This window comes from Polyodon spathula, chromosome 7, assembly GCF_017654505.1.
Source record: "Polyodon spathula isolate WHYD16114869_AA chromosome 7, ASM1765450v1, whole genome shotgun sequence".
In the NCBI taxonomy this organism is placed as follows: domain Eukaryota; kingdom Metazoa; phylum Chordata; class Actinopteri; order Acipenseriformes; family Polyodontidae; genus Polyodon; species Polyodon spathula.
This window is the reverse complement of record NC_054540.1, coordinates 59,307,152-59,313,291: the sequence shown is the minus strand read 5'-3', so window position 1 is coordinate 59,313,291 and position 6,140 is coordinate 59,307,152. Positions and strand designations below refer to the sequence as shown.

The window sequence follows — 6,140 nt, the reverse complement described above, 5'->3', positions numbered from 1 at the left end:
TGTTTGCAGCTTTGCGTCACACACACACACACACACACACACACACACATATATATATATATATATATGTGTTTGTGTGTGTGCGTGTAAAATGTCTGGAACTAAAGTCAAATCTTCAGCAAACTGCTTTTAATTAGCACTGCAGAGAATATGTGCGTGTATATTTATTTAAACTTTAATGTATTATAGCTTAAATAACTTAAATGTCCCCAAGATTAAACAGATGGTAAGGGGCACTGTAAGAGTATGTGACGAATACATTACTCCGCTCACAGTACTATTGTACATACACACCCGTCATCAAATAATACGGCATCTTCATTTTACATCACTAGGGGGACCAGTAGCACCACTGAAAAGCATTACAGTCCTTTAAACTTATCACACCCCCGGGTATGTTTATTTATTATTTTATTTCCACAGTGGCGTTCAGTTATTTTTTTTATTTGTTTGTTGTTGTTTTTTTGTATCGTAGCTCATCTACACAAGCCTTAATCAGAAAGCGCAACAACTCATTCGTTTTCAGCAGAAAACTAACATTATACAGTTAAAAGATATACATACGTGTTATATATATATATATATATAGAGAGAGAGAGAGAGAGAGAGAGAGAGAGAGAGAGAGCCATAGCCATAAGGTTTTTTTTTTTAATGTACGAAAGAGAAATGTCGAATCGAGCGCTGCTGATAAAAACATATCTCTTGTTGTGAAGATGGATGCTCAGGCAGTAGCGGTCAGCTGCACGACATGTAGACGGACTCTAGATATTATGCAGCGATGTACGAGGTGCAGTACTGGTGAGCGTCTGTTTTTACTACTGCATGGAAGGAGTGTGCGCTGGGAGATTTAAAATGAAACCTGAAATATTTCAAATAAGACGAGAAACCCGGCGACGCTCTTTATTTATTGATCCCCGCATAGTAGGAATCGATCTGAACAGAGCGGTTTCATTTAAGTATATCCATGTTGTATACGTGCTTTTCTTTTATTATAATAAATAAACACGTAAAGAAAGATTACACATAGTACATTATTGAATTTGACAAAAAGATGCTACTGGTAAACATGCTGACAAAAATGCACCGTGCCTTCCAATATTTCATATTTCAGTCGTGATAAATAATATTCAGTGTAATCATAGACAGTGCCTTTAACATTGTACTGTTTAAAAATAATAGACTCAGCAGCTATTGGTTTTTATTTGTTTTTAATCTATTTTATTTTTCTCTCTATATAGCTCTAAAGACTGTCAGCTGAAGCACTGGCCTCTTCACAGAGAGTGTGCGGCGATCCCATTGTTAAAGCGCCGCCGGGCAGCAGCTCCGCTCGGTGCGGCTCTTCAGCAGGGCTTGCACGGCAGGGCGATGATGACAGGGGTGCCGCGAAGGTCCTAGGCTGCTCCGTTACCATTAAAGTGAAGCACAACACGCTAAACCACACACTGCAGCTCCCCGAAGGCACCACTGGGCTATGGACTGATTTCAAGGCAGCTGCGGGTACCCGCGGAGAAGATGAGGCTAGTCTCCAAAGGGAAACTGGTGCGCAGGGGCAACGTTGTGGACTTTCTGAAGGAAAGCGCCGTGTTTCATGCTTTCGGGAGGCAGGCGGAGGGCGAGGGTGGTTTGGACCAGCGGGATATTGAAGTACTGATGACCCAGCTGTCAGTGGAACGCAATGTGGCCGTCAGAGCCCTCCACAAAACCGGGGGTGTGATCAACGCAATGAGCCTCCTCTCTGACAGCATGTAGGGGGACAAACACTTGCATTTCTAAGACGAATAATAAACAATTTTAGAGGAATCACAACAAGCCCCTAAATGAAATGTCGGATTTCTTTTATTCCTAGCTTGATAACTTTACTGGGTACATTTCGACTGTCAGAAAACAATTAAAAAAAAAAAAAAAAAAAATACCTGCTAATGACAATTTGGAGTAAATGATTTTCAGAATCCAGGTCTGTGTGTTTAAAAGCAGGGGTTTATCTCCAATTCACGAGGCAACAAATGCAGGTGGAAATGAGATATGGATGAGGGAGCTGTGATAAGAATAGGTGTTACTGCTAAGAACTAAATAGAACTGTAAAATTGGGATCAAAATGGACAGATAGCTTCAAGAAGCACAGATCCAAGTCCTTTATGCATTGCAACTGCTAATTCCATTTGAAACTTTAATTTACATGCTTTATTTTTATGCAAATGCATGCACTCCCCTACTGTGTGGAATATGCTTTAGGTTTTTATAATTTAAGTGACCATTGATCCAGTGTATTTACAAATCAAGTATTTACAAATAAAAATACTACTAACAACAAACAAATATTAACTAGTAACACTGTAAATTAAAATAGTTTAGCCGTATTTAATTTTTATCTGCTTTGCAGCTTTTTCAGTTGCTGTATGGAAAATCGCCCATTTTGTTTACCTTTGTCATGTTTCCATAGTGAAATAAAGTGTCAAAAGCCAGTGTTGTTCCTTGTTAAATGCAATTTGTCTGAACTGCCCATGCTTGAGTTTATGAGGAGTGTTGCTTTTATAAGTTTATAGAACGGTGCGAGGGACATCTGTTCTGCTTAAACAGATGCCTGGTAAGAACTGAATGTGAAATGTGTTTACCACGACTCAGAAAGGTCAGTAAGATAAATCACATTGCTCTAGTGACAGCACCTACTGCATTTAGCTTTCACGCTGCATATGTTATGCAAGCACCCATTAGCCAAGTATTGAGCGCTGTGTTAATGTCTGGTTAATATGATATAGTTGCGTAAGCAGCAGTTATGTAATTAAGGGGAGGGGGCATTTGCAGTCAAGCTGGCAGTTTGATCTCTTTGCAACAGGAAACCTCTCTTGTTTCCTAAGTGGTTATCATGTGTTGTGCATCACAGGTTCCCAGGACCCTTAACAAACGGGCCAGCCAGCCTAGAGCATCGTGGATACTGAAGCATATGTAAACCCATCAGAACCTGGCTTCCCAAGCCTGTTTACTTTCAGATATATTTTCTTTTTTAAAATGTTGGGCAACCATGCTTTTACAGTTCAGTGAGTCACAATAACAACAGGGAGGTAGCTGATGTACTCCCGATATAGAATCACTATTGTGTAGCAGCCTGCCCTGTAGTTGTGTAACAGGTTATGAGTTCAGCTCACGTTTGCAGTATTGTGGAAGGCAGCGTAGACAAAAGCTTGCATAACATTCCTGTCTTTAAAAAAAGGTGCATCTGTCTCGTAATAGCTTATACAATCTGTTATGGAGTTTTCTAATCAGCTTGCTTTTCAAAAGATTGTTTATGACACTGACGAAGGCATTAGCTTCCTACTTGTCTTATTTTTTCAAAGCCAATATTATGATTCATACATTTGCATAAAATATTTATTTGTTAAGAATTTGGTGAAACATCTTGACCTCCTAAGGTTATTACAGTTACCGAACAGAACACAGTGCTCCTTGTTAGTGCCAAGGGCTTTCCTATTGCTTAGCAGGAAGACCTTTACAGAGGGCTTGTCTGGTTTGCACTGATGCAGTAGAAAGGTTGGATCTCAAGGTCACGATAGAGATAAAGGAGTTCCATAACAGCAGTGGTTTGCATGAGAAGATGTTTCTGCAGGTTCAAGGTCATGACAGAGTGTTGGGTGGCCATGGGGTCGTGTAGCTGACTCTGCTCAGCGTTCTCACAGCCGGTAAGTTGCTTGTTAGAGTTAGTAAGCCTCAAATCTGAAAACTATCCGTTTACCCTCAGAGTTGCCTTTTCTGGGTGAGTTACGTAACTGTTTCCCAGAAATCACTGCTCTGACCTAGTTCTGCTCATGTAACACTTTATAATTTTTTTTAATTTGTTTGGATAGGTGTGTCTGCCAAGTTTCCACAGTAACCTTTCCCTCCGGTGACCTTGTCTTTGGAGTTACATAATCCGGCTTGTCAAGAAAAATATAAGGCATTTGATATGGGACAGAGTGCAGCACATCTCATTTCAAGCAGATCCTAATAAAGTAGGATCACTGTGCTCCGATTGATTTTGCAGCATTCCCTTTTACTGAGTGTCATTTCAGAGTCTGGTTAAGATGGCGTATGTCTTTCAGTGTCTCAAGCCAAATGAAGTGTGAAGTGTGTCTAGAGTGATCATTCGAACAGCTGTGAACCCTTTTAGAAACGGGCTGGGTAATCGCCAGCAATAAGCTTGCGCATTCCAACAGCTACTGCCTGAAACACTGTCAGTCGCAGGGCTTTCTGGGATGGTTTGCTGTATTTCAAACCATTGTATTTCTTTTTTTCCCTCCAGTATTTGTTTAGGTTTGAAGAACCTCATGAGGACTTCCTTCAGATATGTCTCTGTTGCTGATATTAAAATCTAAACACAGAGCCCACACTGGAGCCAGGCTCCCACAGTCCTTGTCTGCCTAGATTCCACAGGTTTCTATTTCCCTGAACGCAGGCACATGTAATACTGCTATTGCAGAATCTCCTTGCATGACAGGTGTCATTTACAGACTCAATAAACACTTGATACTTAGCTGAACCAATTTAAACCTTGACACGAGGACTGTGCTCTTGCCGGCGTTATGTAAACATCATTAAGGATGACACTGGTGCCTCTCTCAAGACATGAGAACATAAGAAAATGTACGACCAAGAGGAGGCTGTTCGGCCCATCTAAGCGGTTCCTAGGAGCTGATTGATCTCAAAACTGTCAAGTTGGGTCTTAAAGGATCCAACTGATTCTACCGCAACAACATGACTAGGTGCACTCACCACTGTCTGTTTGAATAGGTGTCCTAAGTCTTATTTTCACCTACTTGGTAACTGTGTCCTCTGGAACTGTTTCTGTGCTGCGCTTAAAGTATTGGTTCGGGTTAACTATGCCAACTCATTTTAAGCTTTTAAAGACTTCAGTCATGTCCCCTCCTGATTCTTCTTTGCTCCAGTCTAAATAGATTCCTGACAGGACAGGGCAGGACCAGCGGAGAATGCAGGCTGCGCTCCGCTCTCCTCATGTAGCACAGCTGCCACTGGCAGGGAGGCAGGGAGATTATTCTCAGGGTTCTTTTTAAACAACCGCCAGGGCAGCAGAATTTAGGTCAGTGGGATGGTTAAGCTGCTGCACAGTTTCCTTCCTCCTGTCAGTCTGACCTACATTGCAGCTCGTACTTTAACTGCTAGCTTATGCTTAGCTAATGGCTAAGTAGGTTCCATGTCTTTCTCTTGCACTGAGGACCCAGCTCTGTTGGTGCAGACATGTTTGGTTTATCATGACAGCAAAACAGCCCCCCTCAAGGTGTCTCAGGACAGCATTTGATTGCCATTAGTTGTGTACTTTCATCACAGTTGTAAACATAAGTATATATTTATATATGGTTATAAACATACGACCATCTGTCAAATGCAAACGTGGTATGAAGTCTAAAGCCTGCTTTAGATTGAAGCTGCTGAGGAAAAAGAAAGAAATCAGTTTGTATTCTTTTCCCTTTGAGCTTGCAGCAGCTGGGATGTATAAAGCAATGTGTGCGGTCTGCGGAATGCTTTGAGGACTGGAAACATGTAAATTACCAGTAAGGGCTTTCCAGGAAGTCATTTGTTAGATACCTTAGAGATGTAAAACAGTAACAGATAGTTTAAGCTTTTCCAGGTAAACTATTGATCAGTGACAATAGCACAGTAGTCTGGGTTTCGCTGGTTCTGAAGCAATTGTTTCACCAGCTGAGGGTTTGATACCTAACGCCCACGTGGAGACGATTCCCAGGCTTCATACCACCAGTTGCTTACACTCCGACATCTTGCATCTTTGCTTTGTTAAATGTTCAATGCGTTTGTGCCTTTTGAGAAGTAATAAGCAATAAGAATGCCTGAGGATGTGAGCAATGACTACGCAGTGGATTCCCAGATGTGTGTCTGGTTAATTCTGGAGCTGTGTTCTGAGGTTTTCCTGACTCACCCTGTGTACAGTGTGTGCATTCCTGAAGCATTGTTTCCACTCATGTAGCAATGATCACTTGGAGTCTGACTAGAGAAGTGCTGCAGAGCAGTGGGCAGGTCTTTCTTTCATGTCGTTTTTCTTTCTGATCTACAGAACGAGGCACGTGTCTCTGCAACTGAAACTAATTTCAGGGACTAGCACAGTCAATGACGCCTGCTTTCGAATGAAGCCATGG

The 6,140-nt window shown here is 41.6% G+C and overlaps 1 long non-coding RNA gene across 1 annotated transcript; it reads right to left on the bottom strand.

Annotated features, from left to right (window-relative positions):
- Positions 1 to 804: 804 nt before the first annotated feature.
- LOC121318965 lies at positions 805 to 2,597 on the bottom strand. The gene is made up of 3 exons (XR_005950639.1): positions 2,422 to 2,597; positions 1,914 to 2,035; positions 805 to 1,769 (listed from the first exon to the last, which is right to left on the bottom strand). It is a non-coding gene; the product is annotated as an uncharacterized LOC121318965 (long non-coding RNA).
- Between the last annotated feature and the right edge of the window lie 3,543 nt (positions 2,598 to 6,140).